The 17,020-nt window shown below is 42.3% G+C and overlaps 1 pseudogene; it reads left to right on the top strand.

Annotated features, from left to right (window-relative positions):
• LOC133384153 (ATP-binding cassette sub-family D member 1-like) overlaps nucleotides 1–16,507 on the top strand; it is an 85,909-nt pseudogene extending 69,402 nt beyond the window's left edge.
• Nucleotides 16,508–17,020: the final 513 nt, after the last annotated feature.

The raw sequence follows: 17,020 nt of genomic DNA, 5'->3' as shown, positions 1-17,020 counted from the left end.
CCAGCCACTCACCGACTCCAGGCACTTGGATAGGTTTCTACAGCCAACCTTGATGAAGATTTGAATGAGAGATAGACCTGCGTGTCATCAGCATACTGGTGACACTGCACCCCAAATCATCTGATGATAGACCCCAGTGGCTTTATATAGATGTTGAACAGCATCGGGGAGAGGATGGAGCCCTGTGGCACCCCACAAGTGAGAAGCCAAGGATCCGAAACCTCATCCCCCAATGCCACTCTCTGGTACCTACCAGAGAGGAAGGAACGGAACCACTGCAATACAGTGCCCCCTATGCCTAACCTCTTCAGGTGGTCCAGAAGGATACCGTGGTCAACGGTATCAAAATCCGCTGAGAGATCCAGGAGGACAAGGAAGGTGCATTTGCCCTTATCCAACACCCTCCTCATATCATCCACCAAGGCGACCAAGGCTGTTTCAGTCCCATGTCCAGTCCTGAAGCCTGATTGAAATGGATCCAGATAATCCGCTTCCTCCAAATGCACTTGCAACATCAGAGCTCTAAACTAGAACAGATCCAGTGCACAAGTCTCCACTGGCTGTCAAATATCAAATATGTTTGCCTTTTAAATATTTAAGTGATTTCAGATTTGAGTCAGATGTTAATATCAAAGGCACTGGATGCCAAATATCAAAGACAGTTGGATAGAACTGGTTATCAAAACTCAGCCTTGAAATTTGCAGGTCTGAATTTTGAAGGACAAATTTATTTCAGTTCCTGTTGGTATCACGCCCTTGGATAAAATAATTTAGCATGAAACTCAGGAAAAGCTCCTACTCTTGCTATCTCCTCACAGCAACACAATTTTGTAAATTGGCAGTGTCATCCATATTTATTATTATATTTAAACCCTGCCCTATCCTAGAGGGTCGGGATGGCTTACTGCAACTTAAATTAATATGTTTGTGTGGCTACAATGAAAGTTATATAATTCATATGTCTATATTAGGGCTATACATTCTGATTTGTGGGTTGAAAGTATTGCTTCAACGGAACAGCAGTCTTTCTTTAAAATCCCGTCTCTACTTTAAAAAGTAGCCACCCTTGTTAAAATCCTGTTTTCTGCCGTTGTTTCTGCCGTTGTTTCTGCTGCCATTTCATTGTCACTTCCCCTATCCCTGGTTTGGCCTTTTTTCTCCTTCCTAGAGTGATCCTAGTCAATAAGGGATGAGGTAGTGAACATGGTGATGACAGCTCAAAGCTACATAATTTATTCAGATTCAGCTACAAGGTGATGCTCATGAGGGTAAATAAAGTTCATTCCGAGCAATGCTTCCTTAATAAGTGAAGCATTTTTCTCCATTTGAAACAATTTCTGAAAAAATTGCTGAAGGGTATGCAGTGCTTTTTGATGCCAGTGAAACTGTTCTTAAAAAACCAGGGGCCCTCCCTTTCATCATCCCTTTATATAGCTTTTAAATGAATGTTAAAACAATTTTCATTACTGTTTCAACTATCTTTTGAAAACCAACATGTCTGATGGTGTTTGAACATTGATCATTTTTATATACAAAGGCCTTAGTCTCGTTCCAAGATGGGCTGCAGCTGAGGATCAAAAGGGAAATAGATATGGTCAGTGGATGGGCTGGATGTCAGCTGAGAGCATTCAAACTGGGAGCTCAGCTGTGTCTTTTCAGGCTAGAACCATAGCCTACCCTACAGCCTTAGCCTAAGACTGAGGCTACATGCACACCAGTTTCTTAAAAAGCAGCAAGATGGTTTGCTTGGGTGTGGTTTGAAACAAATGTGCATCTAGCTATATACATCCTTATTGTTTGAGTATAATGTACCCAGCCCTGATGAGGATGTCAGACATTTTAGGGCCACCCACAGCAAAGTATTTCCATTGGACACACCTTGGAGTCACAGTGAGTTGATATTTTGTTCATGTTTGTTTGAATGTAATGTATAAGAATCTTGTTGTGACATGAAAAATTGATACTTGCACAGAAAACAAATAAAATGTTTACAAAAAAAAAAACACCCAGATTTTTAGTAAAAAGGAGCAGAATGTGACTGAAGTTGTGTGTCCCTGGATTAATAACACAGAGGTGGGGATACACTGAAACTAGTACAACTGCACGTGTGTGCATAGTCATAGTCTGCATGGCTGCATGAGGACCCAGAATGCTGGTAGAGCCTTTAAGGGGGCAGCCCCTGTCATGTGGAACTTCCTGCCAGTAGAGACTCAGCAGGAATCACCCTTGCCTACTTTTAGACATCGCCTACAAACAGTGTTATTCAGACAGACCTTTGAAACATAAATGTTTTTCCCAACCAGTGTTTATTGATGTTTTTGTTCCCTGATGTTTTTATTGATCTTGTTGTAATTTTGTATGTTGTATATTGTGTTGCTGTATTTTTATGAAAAGGGGGGAGGGGTCTATAGATATTTAAATAAAGCAAAGAAAGAGCAGTTGGAGACTGATTCCTGAGAGCCCTGGGACAAGATCCTTTTCAACACTTTATAATTATAAACTTTAGATGGCTATTGCAACGTTATTAAATGTATGTTTGTATGACGGTTTATGTACTAGGTTTCATGATGGATTGCCATAGGCAGGATGAGATTATAGCCTTACTGGAAAAGCTCTAACTGCGGAGGGCTCTTGCTAGTGTTTTGAGGCCTTAGGCATATTTTACTCAAAGGAGCAGAGAGGCTCATAAGAGGCAACCCCCACTGTCCATTTCAGAGTCTCAGCAGTCCCCTTTGCCTTTGGCAAAATAAGGTTTGGCACTATAACAATGGATGAACAACATTTTGTGTTAGAATAAGATTCTGGTTGAAATACTTAAAATGTGTATGAATTACTGTACAAAATGGTTCCCTAGTCAGGTCAAGAAAAAACAAAATCTGCTCAAGCCTTCCTACATATTCCTGAAGTCATAATTGTACCTGCTGAGGTTGTTTGTGAGCTACAGGAATGTTATGTCCCTTAACAGATTCTCCTGTTTTTATATATATACTTAGGTTAGCTGCAGTTTCAGTTCCTCTTGGTGATTACTGGGGGGGGGGGCAATTACCCAGATTACCCATAATCACATTTTTTTGTTCATTTATTTAAGTAAAAGCTAGGCTGAAGTATTCACTCCAGACTTTATTGTCAGTTTCAGAGGGATGGGGATGAGGCAGAAATAGTACCCCCCACCGGCATTGTAATAGCTTTCCAGGGCTGAGCAGTTACTTTTCATTTGCAGAGCCATTGCTAAAATGAAGCAAAAGAGCCTCCTTTTTATTTTCTTTTAACAATAAAAGCCCCAGCCAGCATGGCCAATGCTTTTGGATGATGGGAGTTGCAGTCCTACAATATCTAGAGGTACTGTTTTGGCTATGTATGTGTTACATCATGGCATAGTGCCATTCCTGGGCTGTTTGGTGAGTTTGTGTGTGTGTAAAATGGCTGCCTCTAATGATCACTTGCTGCTCTGACTCCTGCACCCACCTGTGAAAGTGTGTCATGCTTAAGCTGTATTGATGAAGAATCCTTTCCTGCTACAGCCACTGCCGCCAGCTGGGAGCAATGTCTTCCACACAGGATGAGTGCTTGCTTTGTTGGCAAAGGACAGGCATGCCATTCCAACCATTGCCACTGCTATCCAAACACTGATGAGCACTTTGGCTATGTAGGATCACTGTTCAGATTCATGAAGCAGAGTGAACTGTAACTGCCTACAGAATTCCACTGCAAAGTAAGGGGAGAAAGGGGTAAGAATTGCCTCAATCTCTGCCATCTCCAGCTGGTGCTGCCAATCAGAAATGAGCCCAGGGAAATATAAATTGCTGGAGCCATGGAGCGGGAAAGAGGAATAAGGCTAAAATGGAGGCAAGGGCAAGAAAGAGGGGAAGGAGACCAGCCTGAAGCAGAGCTTCTGTGTGCTGGCCATGAGTGAGCTTGAGGAAAGGAAGGAGGCAAAAAAATGGGTGGTGGTGGGTAGGGTTGCCAGGTTCATGGCCTGAGACTGATCCTGTATCTTGTATCTTTAGGAGAAGAGAAAGTCAGACAAGTGCAGGCGTTCTTGGTTGCCAGGCCCGGCCTCCCAGAGGTCTTCTGAATCTTTAAAAGTTGTGCAGGGGGAAGGGAGAATTCCACCTTGTGGTTTTTCCCATTACAGTGTTGCAAGAACACCTGCACTTGGCTGACTTTATCTTCTCCTAAAGATGCATGATCAGTCTCAGGCCATGAACCTGGCAACCCTAGTGGTGGGGGAAGCTTGGAGGACTCACACTGCAATTTGTTTTTTAAAAAAGTCTACTCAGAAGTAAGCCCTATTGAGTTCAGTGGGGCTTACTCCCAGATAAGTGGAGTTAGAAGTGCCTAAAAATGTGAGAAACTGTCAGGGAAGCTAGAGCTAGGAATGGACTGTTGAAATTGTTAATTCTAAAAAATTAAGTTTCTTTTACAAAGTTAAATGGAGCTCAAGCCTCTTGTGATCTCAGACAAGGAAAAGTCAAAAGAGAAGTCAAAAGGAGGCAAGGAAGCAGACACCTAGTGAGGGGAGATATGGGAGGGGAGAACAGCTTCTGAGGGCTCACACTATAATGCTGAAAATGTCTACTCAGAAGTAAGTCCCACTTCTTTCAATGGGGCTTACTCACAGGTAAGGGGAGTTAGGATTGCCTAAAAAAGAGTGATCCCTGTCAGGGAAGCAAGAACTAGGCATGAGCTATCTAAATTGTTAGGTTTTTTTTAAAAAAAAATTAAGTTTGGGTTACATTCACAGTGCAATCCTAACCATCCCTACTCTAATGTAAATCCCATTCAGTTTGGTGGGACTTACTCCCAGGTAAAATGGGTTAAAATTCTAGCCCAATAGAAGAAACAGTTGGGGGGGGCAGAGAAAGGGAGGGGAGAAAATTTGTCTATGAGATCATCCACACAGCAATCTAGTGTGTGTCTAGTGCTACTTGCATTCCCTTGTAATTCACATGATTCACATGACGTTGCAGGCAAGGAGAAGCTATAACGCAGTTTTCCCCTTTAAGTCTGTATTAACCCAATCCAATTATAATGCGAAAAGGAAAGGAAAAACCATGTCAGCTATGCAGTGCTCCTCTGTGTAGGCCCTTTGCTTTGATGTTTTTATAGTGGGCAGGCTCTCTTATGCTCCCTCTCTCTCTGTCCCAGCAAAAGGTGCCACAGCAGCTGCCTACTTTGCCTTTCACTCACTCCCCCATCTAGTCAGTTTCATATAGTTTTGTGTCAATTGCATCCCAAGTGCTCTCCCAGCTGAGGGGAGAGGTGTGCAATTGACAAGAAATAATGAAACTGACAAAATAAACCTTCCCCTTCTCCATTAGCAATATCGATACTCCGGAAGAGAGGAACATCTACTTGTGTGAATGGAAAACAGCAGATTGGAAGCTACCATTGAGCAAGAAGTGTGGACCTTGAAAAGCTATTGTGATGATAAAAGCAGTTTCTTTATTACAAAGTTAGGCTTCTGTGTGGATAAGCCCTATGTGTCTGCTCACCGTACAGAGCCCTGTGGGCTCAGACAAGTGAAAATTGCTATCTTGGATGTACCAGGAATCTAGTAAAGCGGGTGGGGAGAAAGACTTAGGAATCTGAAGTTACAGTGCAGTCTAGGGTTGCCAGGTTCATGGCCTGAGACTGATCCTCTTGGAGGCCGGGCCTGGCAACCAAGAGGTCTTCTGTATCTTTAAATGGTGTGCAGAGGGAAGGGAGAATTCTACCTTGTGGTTTTTCTCATTATAGTGTAGCAAGGACTCCTGCACTTGGCTGACTTTCTCTTCTCCTAAAGATACAGGATCAGTCTCAGGCCATGACCCTGGCAACCCTAGTGCAGTCCTAACCATGTTTATTCAGAAGTAAGTTCCAGAGTTTAAAGGGCCTACTCCTGAAAGGAAAGTGAACATAGAATTACATGTGGGATATATAGACTCCAGAAAGTCTGCTTTAAAAAGCATGCAAATGATCAAACCTGGCGTCCCCTCCTCCTCCTCCCTCACATCACCTCCCTTTTGCCCTGTCCCTCCCACTTCCTTCACCCCTCACCCCTCCCCTTCCAATTTCCTCCTTCCTCCTCCCCTCCTGCTCCCTTCTCCCCTCCCCCTCCTCCTACCCCATGGTCAGTTTTTCCCATTGGACTCAATAAGCATGCAAATGATCAGACCTGACTTTTCCTTCCTTCTCCTCTCCCCTCCCTTCCTCCTCCCATCTTCCTCCCCTCCCCTCTTCCTTTTTCCTCCTCCCCCGCCCACTCCAGGCCTCCCTCCCCATGGTCAGTTTTACCTATGCTAAGCATGATTGCATGGAGTAAATCCCACTGAACTCAATAAACATGCAAATGATCAAACCTGTCCTTCTCCGCAACTCCCCTCCTTCCTGCTCCTATCCCCCTCCTCCCTTCTGCCCTTCCTCCCCTCTGTCCTCCTCCTGCTCCCTTCCCCATCCCCTGTGGTCAGTTTCACCTAACCTAAGCATGATTGCAGGGGAGTAAATCCCACTGAACTCAATAAGCATGCAAATGTTCAATCCATTCTCAGCAAACTTGCACATGATCTCATTTCTTACCTCCAGGATTAAAAAGCAGAGAAATTCACTAACAGGCAAAAAACCTTGCAGTTTAAGAATGTACCTATAGCCCACAGATATTTCTATCAAACTTTAAAAAGCAGGGAAATTGGGCAGCTATAGTGAATGCACTAGGGGAGCAGGAGACTTGACCTCCTTTCTGAGATATTGTACTGCCTACAAATTTGTAAAAATGCAAACACAATTTGGGTTGGTCTTTCACAGTCCAATCTACTTCCTGCATAGCTTGAAAGAATTTGGTAACATGTGCCTTTGAGCATATGGTGAAACAGGACTTATTCCACACCCAGTTCTTTGCTGACCAGAAGAGAGCCTCACCAGATGACCAGTGGCCACGACTGTCTGTCAAACAGGGCAAAGGAGTCCTGTTGGGGTGACTAGCTTGCAATCCCATGCATATAGTCTTGCTTTCAAAACTTACTCCATCCCCAATGCTGTTGAATAAAGGCTATAATTTTGCCACAGGTATTTGTTTGCCAGGGACTGGTAGATAGGGATCACTTTCCCTTATCCCAGTACAATCTGGATTCAGCTAGCTTGAGGATGAAATGCTAAATAGAGGTTGTGTGGGGGAGAGGGGAGCTTAACTCTACCAGGGCTCAATAGCTAGCTGTCTGCATGGTTATGTGAATTCATCACCTATGTTTATAAAACAGATTTTGCTCAGTACAGAAATGGCTTTTTTGGGGTTTTCTTTAGAATTTAAAGTATTGGGTTTACTGCATCTATTCACATAAATTACAACTGCATCTGGAGGAACACAGTTTGTGTATTTGGTTTGATATTCTAGTTCTCACTTTACTTCCCTGATTGCATTTCCATTTACTTTTAGTGGTGTCCCCAAAAAGTTCTGTTCACCTGACAGGATTTAAAATAGTCTACCTATGAGATTTACATTCTAATATTGGCAAAGAGAAAGGAAAGTATAAGCAAGTTTCCTGTAGCAGTGGTTCCCAGGGATCTTAGGACTGGCAGTGTTAAAAAAAGTAAACCCAAGAAAGCAAAACTCCCACCTACTTCTAATGTACTGTATATATGCCCTCCTAGAGAACTGTGTACAGAATATATCAATTTTCTAGTAATGAAGCTATTAGAGAAAAACAACAGGCTGATGAAGTAGTCTTGGGTGCCGTTGATTATAATGGACTTCCCATAAATACAATCTTAACCATACAAATAAAGATTGTCTAAAGAAGCATTATCTTCTGAGTTGTAGTTATATGATGCAATTGCAGATCTATGGGGGGGTTGCAGAGAACAGAGAAGAGGAGCAGGACAATGAACAGGTCATTCTTATCTCCTTTTACCTTTCCTGTTTAGCCTTCCTCAAATTCCTTCAACTCACCTAGTTTAACCAAGGTGATGGACACACTGATCACTTGCTGAATCAGGAACTCTGAGAAAATTAGGTGTGCACGCAAATCATTCCCTCTGTTTCCAATATTCAGGCATGAGTACCAAAGTAGAAACAGCAGCCACACACAAGAGTGGATATTAACAGCCTTGGGGGATCCCCATGTATTGCAAAAGTACAAAAATCCCCAATGGGTAATGATTCTAAAAACAGCCAATGAACAATGAGCGTGCTCACTGGCCACATCATGGTGACTGATGGGGATGGGATGGAAAACAAGGTGGGAGGGGGTAGAATGGAGTATCCTGGACAAGAACATGGCTGCCTGACTATAGTAAAAGGCAGCACTCTACACTGTAGCATTTGGTTGCAGGTTTCTTTTATGTGCACTGAATGCCGATCACATTTTTCATACTGCATTGCATTCAACAGAATGCACAATTCAAAGTGAATCAAAATGTGCATCTCTGTGTGGATATGCATAGAATGTGCTTCCTTGTATACATTCCATTTACAATAACCTAGTGTGAAAACATCTACACTTGTGTGCAAGCCATCGAAAACAATGTAGTGTGGATAGACTACATCTGTGCTTGGATACACATCTTAATGAAGAACAGTAAAAAAAATCCAAGGTCCATTTCCATTCTTTTCCCATAATCCTATTTAAACCCTGTGAGAGGATCCTCACAGTTTTGCGGCAGTTAAATTAGGCTTGGAATAACCCACATTCTCCAAGCATAGTTCTAGCTGCTACCAACTTAAGTCTGCACTCAAATCTGCATTTCTCAAATCTGTACTTTCTGCAGTAAATGGATTACTTTCTTGAATGTCTTCTGAGTCTGCTCTGGTGTTTCCAGGAGTACAACCTTCTGCCCTCATTGCATCCAGTAAAAGTTGGTTGGTGCCAATACTTTAATCATTTCAGTACCAAATAAAAACTTACGGAGCAATTCAAGCCCCTGGTGGGCAGCATAAATTGGGGCTTAAGGGAGCAGCAGAGTCAATGTTGCATCTGGAGCCCCTCCACTCACACCACAAAGGGCAGAAGGTGGTGGTTGGGGCAGGAAAATTATGCTTTCTTGCTATGCCAACTCCAGAGTGTCACAGCAGAGAGGTCCAAACTGGGTACATTTCCTCAGTTTGTTGCAGCTGAATCAGCTGAGTATTCAGTAGATCCTTGGCCAACCGAGCTCCACTCACTTCCTGACCCTCAAACAGCCCATTTGAATACCACCAGTGGAGATTCCACTTTAAGAACATAAGAACATAAGAAGAGCCTGCTGGATCAGGCCAGTGGCCCATCTAGTCCAGCATCCTGTTCTCACAGTGGCCAACCAGGTGCCTGGGGGAAGCCCGCAAGCAGGACCCAAGTGCAAGAACACTCTCCCCTCCTGAGGCTTCTGGCAACTGGTTTTCAGAAGCATGCTGCCTCTGACTAGGGTGGCAGAGCACAGCCATCATGACTAGTAGCCATTGATAGCCCTGTCCTCCCTGAATTTGTAATTCACTTTAGATGGGTATAGTTGGGAATTTGGCAAAGGCAAAGCACAACCAAGCAGAACCTAGTAGAGGGGCACTTCTGCCTCATCCAGGGCAACTGATTCGAGATTTGGATTGTTCTGTTACCTGTTTGGCATTTATACTGTTGCAGTGCATTTATTGGCTTAGAGCAGGTTCAGGGAATATCTGGCCCTCCTGACATTGCTGAACTACAACTTCCATATTCCTGGCCATTGACCATGCTTGCTAGTTGTAGTTCAGCAACATCGGGAGCGTCAAACGTTCCCCTTGCCTGGCTTAGAATGAGTGCCCCACTCTGTAATTTTAACTGTTCTTACAGTTTAGATTAATTCCATAATTTTGATTGTTTCTGTTTGATTTTTATGGACTCTGTTTCCTGTCCTGGGGTCTATTACAATGAAGGGCAGGTTATAAATGTGTTTAATAAATAAAACAATTAAATAAGTCCCTATATCATTCTGTCTGAAACCTGTATGTTTCAGTTCAGATCAAGCAGGTCTCAGATAGTCCGGGATCTGACTTGAACCCTTGTTGACTTGATAGCAGTTACCTAAAATATAGTATCTAGCACCACCACCAAATAGATAGACCTGCATGTATACATAAAACTTCTCCTTAGTGCGGTTCATCAGGATGATTAGATCAGAATGACCAGAGAAATGGAACAACAGCCTGCTTAAGTGCTTGTCTTGTTCAACTAAAATAAAATGCAAGATCACAGCCAGTATTATCTCAAACTTTCAAGAGTCTTGAAAATCAAATCTTGTACAGAACAATGCTTGTCAACTGGAAAATACTTGAACTAAGCAGCTCCTTTCCAAGAAGAGATTCTCTAGCCTAGCTAGAGAATGATAGCCATTAATGGATTTCAGATAAATAATTCTTTTATTTTGGTTGAGCAGAAAATCTTCTTATAAATTAAAATGAAGAACAAAAGAAAAAGAAAAAAGGAGGAGTAACGATGAGAACTTAAAACTTGAATGAGTAAAATGAGAACTTGAATAATAAAAAGCTAAGGCTCAAATCTTATAATTTTTTGGAAGTAACTTCCACTGAAGTCAGTGCAGTTTTCTCCTGAGTAGATATGCACAGGATTGTGATGTTAGTATATTATAATAATTATAAAATAAAATGTAATGCTGTGCTAAATTTCTCATAGGGAGCTCAAGGGACAGGAAAGGATCTGGTTCACTTGGCATTTTGAAACAAACCTATGCATTTCCCCCCTCACACCCATGCACTGATTGGTATGTAGATCTGCAGATTAAGCTGCATAATTGATGAACCAATCCACATATGGATCCTTACTGTACTTACCAGCTGGTCCAAAGGCTGCCTCTTTCCTTAACATTTAACAACTGCTTAGCCGTTCCCACATACCTTTCATCAGCCTTCTTTTTTCCTCATACAGTGTCTCTGATAGCCTTACAAGGACATTGTAAAGAAAAAATGTCTGCTCCCAATGGAACATTGTATGGAAAAATGTGTTTTTGCTGTTATGGTTATCCATTATAAGGCTGGGAGGGGCTTAAATACAGAATAATTTTATAGACAAACAACAAATATGTGGACATCACTCCACCTATTGATGAATATACTGATGCATGCTGTTTTCCCAAGGTATGGGGGGAAAGTCCAGTCATAAGACTGATCATCTGTTTGGGAGGCAAGAAATGTGAAGGATGGTTGGATGTATGTTCCCAGCTTTTGTATGGGGCTTTTCAACATAGGGAAATACACATTGTGAACCTGCATTTGAACACATAGTTCCTCCTGTAGAAATGTATAGAGATTGACTTCTGTGTGTACATGGCCCTAGCTCAGGAACAGCCAAGATAATGTCCTCCAGATGTTACTGACTATAGCTGCCATCACATCTAACCATTGGCTATGCTGGGTGGGGCTGATGGGAGTCCACAACACATCTAGAGACTTCCACGTTGGTTACCCTTTCTCTAGCTGAACCAGTTTGATGGTGTTTCAGTGATCTTTTCTGTTAAAACAAAAGATGAGTAGTGCCTGCTACAGGATTTCAAAATGGTTGAACACAAGTAATGTTAAAGTTTCAAGCAAGGATACAGAGTAATCTAAACCTTAGGTTACACTTCAAGGTTGTTTACTTTTGAATCGTGCTGCACTCATTTCTTTTTTTCTTGTGCCCAGGTAATGGCAAGTATCTGCCTTTTTCTAGTAATAAATTGATTTAAAACTCTAAAAGCTTTTGGGCATCCATCTATCGAAAACATAAATCCATTATGTCAGAGCGCAGGCCTTTCATTAAAAGCAATGTTATATTAACACAACAGTAGAAAAGTGCTGTAAACTAAATTCTGACCATTCTTGTCATTATAAATGAATAGAAAGGTCTTTCTTTCTTTTTTTTTAAAAATGGTTCATTTATTTTATCTTTTTCATTGCCATGACTTTCTTCTCTTCAGGGGGCTTTGTATTCATTGTGAAAATTGCTATCATTAATTCTTAACCAACTCACTTTCATAAAAAGAGATAAACTTTGAGGGTTTCCCAAGGCAGATGCACTCACAAGCAGTATTTAAAATGACATATGATACATTATTTTTTTCTCTCTCAATTTTTTCCTCCCTGCTTCAGAATGCTAGCATTTTTATCATCATTAATTATTGGTGTCGAAAAATCTCTTTGATATAACAAGCTACAGGCTTCACCATCTAAATCCCTGATGTCTAAATTATTAATAGCATGTAGACAATATTCAATGGGCAATCAAGATAGAAACCATCAGAGATGTGCAAATTTTGTCATCATCATGTCCTTCTCTATCCCCAATTACACAACCACTGCAAAAATCCATCTTGCCTGTTACAAATCTTATTTCAGTCATTTCTATTAAAGCACTTAAAATGACACACTCTTTGGAGTTGTGTTCATTGGAGCAAAGTAAGAAGATCATAAGTTTAACCTACAGAGAGTTGGCTGAGGTTGTTCGTCATTAAACTTGAATGTCAGCTCAGCTGAGTCTATAGGAAAACAGGAAATTAACTGAAAACATTCTCTTCTTGCAGAGACCCAACCATTCCTGATAAATGTCATGAGTATTTCCTGCGTGTTGTCTGGGATATAAATAACAGGTATACACAATGAAAGTGAGTTGAAACACTTTCATTTAGAGAGCACAACTGTCCATTATAATGGATGGGAGGAGATATTATTGTGTTGTTGTCTGAGTAGAACCAAAGCTTGATTATTTCAGTACAGTTCAAAGCATGTGATTTTGGGCAATGGTCTTCCAGATCATGAGAGCTTACCTTTATTTCTACAAATTGTTTTTTAAATGCTAAAATAATAAAGTTGACATGTTATACATATTTCAATGCATATAAGTGAATTTGCAATTATGTTTCTTCTGCTATTTTATATTAGGGACATATCTGAAAGTCTGCATTTCACTGTTTTGGTTGAAATTAACTGTTTCAGGGTGCCACAATGAGCACCCCCCTCCATGGGCAAGTTATTTTCAAGGGGACACAAAAATCCAAATGTTTTTCATGAGGCCAAACTCTTCGGCACTGTTCCCCAATTTGAGGTTGGCTCTTGCAGCAGTTGTGGTGAACACCTCCCTCTTGGAAGTCCTTGTGGCAGGGTTTGCTCTCAAGTAAATCAACTACATTGACACAATGGTGTCCTAGAGGAGAATACAGGAGGCTGTGAAGAGCTCTTTTGCTGTCACTAGAATAGGTAGCTGCCCACCCCAAGGGACTCCTTTGCAAGAGGCAGCTGGCTGCCTTGTATGAGGAGAAGAAAGAGAGAGACAGAGAAGAGACAGACACAGAGAAGAGAGAGATAGCTGATCACTGCTGTCTCCATTAGGGAAGGGTGAGAATTCTGATTCAGTTTGAATTTCAAGCCAAATCTATCAAATTTGCACTTTCAGAACCAATATGAGAACTGAAACAAAGGTTTCCTTTGAAATTTGCACATTTGAATTTTGTGATGCAGTTCACCAATCATTGTTTACAAAAATGCATATATTAGGGGAAAGGGTGCATAGAAATAAACATATGAGAGAAGATAGCATGCAAAATGCATTATATAGCAAGAAATGGCTTGCAAAACTGTACATTAGTCAAAACTCCCTACAAAAATGTGTTAATTAGGAGGAATTTGCACTAAAATGCTGGAGAATTTTCATGAGGATTTTTTAAACTTAAAAAATAGCCAATTGCTGCAGAAATGTGAACTGAATTTAAGACTGGAGAAAATGAAAATGGGAGAGAACTGAAATTGACAGATCTTTCCATCTCCATTGACTTACATGGAGGGAAAGAAAGGCTCCACTTCCAAAGATTGGCTGGGAAAAAGGGAATCCAACACTTCACTGAACTCTGTTTTCCCAAGGATCCTTGGCAGAGTGTGGATTTCCCTCAACAGCTGTTTTCAGGGATGGAGTACTTCTTTCATACTATGCAAACAAATGCCGTTCCTGTAAGGGGCGTGATTTGCCTACACCCCAATTAGGGAAGATGCAGGAAGGTTCTAGAAATTACGTCACGGTGCCACGTGAGATCGCTTATCCAATCTAAAGGGGCGTGTGAGCAGCAGATATAAAGCTGCTCCTTCCCCCACTCGCTTGCCTTTTTGCCTTGCGGCATCTGCACTTGGTCCTCGCTTCCCGTGGCTCCGTTGGCGTCTTGGGTGTGATCCTTCTCAGTATTCCATCTTTCCCTTGCCAGGTTTACCCACGCTCCTACCCCCACCACTGCTATTGCTTTTATTCCTTTTGTTTGCGTTTATACAATCCCCGTTCGTCAGCTGGGTTGCGGGCGTCTGCTCAGGCTCCCGCGGCTGCCTGCCGGCTCGCCTGCTTCTTTTTTTTTTACTATTGTATACTTTGTTGGTCCGAAATTTTGCGATCTTCTCCCTGCTGATCAGCTGGGCGGCGGGCGTCCGCCCACACGCCGGGCTGCTGCCCGCCGGCTAGACGGCAGCTTAATTCCTTCCCAGTGCTCCCTTGTTTGAATTTAACGTCTTTGCTCTTTCACTGTGCCTTTAAAAATTTTCTTTCTGGGGTTGTAGTTTGCTGCTTATTTGTTTCTTTTGTAATTTTGAATTTATTCCGTTAAGTCCTCCTTTGCTTCGTTACTGTTTATCTGCCTCTACCCCCCCCACTCCTTCTTGTTGTTAATTGGCGTTTGTTACTGGGTTCTGTTCATCTGCACCAAAGCACCTCTTCCACCCCCCTTCCCCCCCTCCCATCCTTTCATTGTTCAATTATAGTTTTTAGCTGATTCAGTTATTCCTGTTGGTATTTATTCAATTCATTGCAAAATTTAAGTTGTATAAAAATAGTTCTTGCATATTATAATTTAATTGATAAGGTGTTGTATTAATTGGATGATTATAACGGTTGTTTGTTTTATTATTAGTTAATTGATCAATTAAACTAAAGCAACACACACCCCCTCCCTTCCCTTTAAAAAAAATTTATATAAAAAACAATAAAACATAAAAATTAAATTAAAATAAAAATAAATAAAAATAAATATATATAATAAAAATAATACTTAAAAATTTCTGAAAGTTGTGGATAAAAATTGCATTTGAATTCTCTCTTAATTTGCATAATTGTTGTTTATTGGTTTTTTTTTCTAATCATGCCACCCAAGAAAGTTCAGCAGAAAAAAGGGGTGCGGGTGGTGAAGCAAGCTGAAAAACGTCCCCCAGTGCACCAGCCGCAATCTTCCGATGATGAAGAGGATTTGGGGACTATCTGTGCTTTGGTGGCTAGGGTCGAGGCATTGGAAAAGGAGCGTAGGCAGCCAATAGACATAGAGGCGGGCCCAAGTTCCGCCCCTGCAGGTAAGAAATCTGCTCGCTTGGCTGCCAGAGTGCCTAAAGCTAGTATTCTTGCGGATTTGGCTTCTAGGATTGGTATTCTTGAAGCTGCTGCACCCATTGATGAGCCGGTGGTTGCTGTGACTCCAGTTGGTTTGGCTGCTGTGCCTGCTACCATCTCTTCTCCTGCTGTTCCACTCCTGCCTGCTCCTGGTCCTCTTCAAGTACAGTCACAGTTTATGCCACCGGCGGCCACAGCTACGCCTGTTGGAGTTTCGGGGATGGCTGCACCCCCAGTGGTTGCTTCTCCGGCTGCTTACGCAGGTGAGCAATTTGCGCATTCACATGTTCTCAGCACACAGGTTCAGAGTTCAAGTGCCCCTTTTAGTGACCCTCAAATGCCAGGTTCTCAGTCAGGTGATACTACCCACCCTGTGGTGTTTATGGGAGGGGTGCTGGTTCCACAGCAACCCCAGCTTCCTTGGCCGGTGGCTGCAGTGACGCCTTGGCAGCCATCAGGTGATTCTTCTGTCCAGTCTCCTCCTTATTTGCCTCTTCCTTCGGGAGTTTATCCACATGGTGATACTTCTCTTCCTTTAGGTGACCATTTACTGTTAGCTACTAAGGAAAAAATTTGGCGTGGAGAGTATATAGACCTGTTTACTCTCCTGTTTCGTGAAAATGAGATAAAGCACAAAGATGGTCAGGAATTTAAGGAGCGTGAGGCAGCCATGAAAAGGAAGGTCAACCGTGTGTGGCCTAATTGGTTGAGCGCCTATACTGTCTATATGGGCGTTATGACTCAGGCTTACCCGTCTAGGGCTTTGTCCATGATTAAATATCAGGACATTGTTCATCGAGCCTTTCGCGAGTTTTCTGGTACCGCTTGGTTGCGGTACGATGAAAATTTTAGGCAGAGAGCGGCGTTGGACTCCACCCTTCGTTGGGACATTGAGCATCCGGGCTTGTGTCTCCGCTCTATGACTCCAGCTCGACCCACTTTAGGAGATAGAGCTGATAGTGGACATATATTAGCTCGTGCACAGACTTCCGCCTCTGGCTTAGGCCAAGGCGGGCGGTGGGTTCAATCCCAACACATCTGCTGGACATTTAATAGTACCAGCCATTGCCTCAGACGTCCTTGTAAATCAGACACGTCTGCGGTATATGTGGGGGTTCCCACCCCAGCTCATCATGCCAGCGAGCACGTTCAGCTCGCCAGAGTACAGGGGACCATAAACAGCCCAAACGGGGATCTGGCAATAGTGGCGGTACGTCGCAAGGCCAGTAGCCCGATAAAATTAATTCCTTTGGCTGGGCTGTTGAGGTTTTATCCCAATAGGCAAGCCGCTAGTTTTTTTTGTTTTTTGTTTTTGCTTCAAGGTTTTACGGAAGGTTTCCGTATTCCATTTGAGGGTCCTAGGATTGCTACTTCCTCAGCAAATCAGCCCTTTCTTAGCAACATGGCTTCGGCGGTGCTAGCAAAACTCAATAAGGAGATAATTGCTGACAGGATATCCAGCCCATTTTCTTTTCCTCCCTTAAAAAATTTGAGGATTTCTCCTATAGGTATTATTCCTAAGAAACAGCCTGGGGAATACCATTTAATTCATAACTTGTCATTCCCTAAAGGTGCCTCTGTTAATGATGGGATTTCTCAGTTATATGCATCAGTTAGATATACGTCTTTCGACAAAGCGGTGAGAGTAGTTCGTAAGGCTGGTAGGGGCGCTTTAATGGCTAAGTGTGATA

This window comes from Rhineura floridana, chromosome 4 (genome assembly GCF_030035675.1).
Source record: "Rhineura floridana isolate rRhiFlo1 chromosome 4, rRhiFlo1.hap2, whole genome shotgun sequence".
NCBI classification, from domain to species: Eukaryota; Metazoa; Chordata; class Lepidosauria; order Squamata; family Rhineuridae; genus Rhineura; species Rhineura floridana.
The sequence above is the reverse complement of the archived record's forward strand: the minus strand, read 5'-3'. Positions and strand labels throughout refer to the sequence as shown.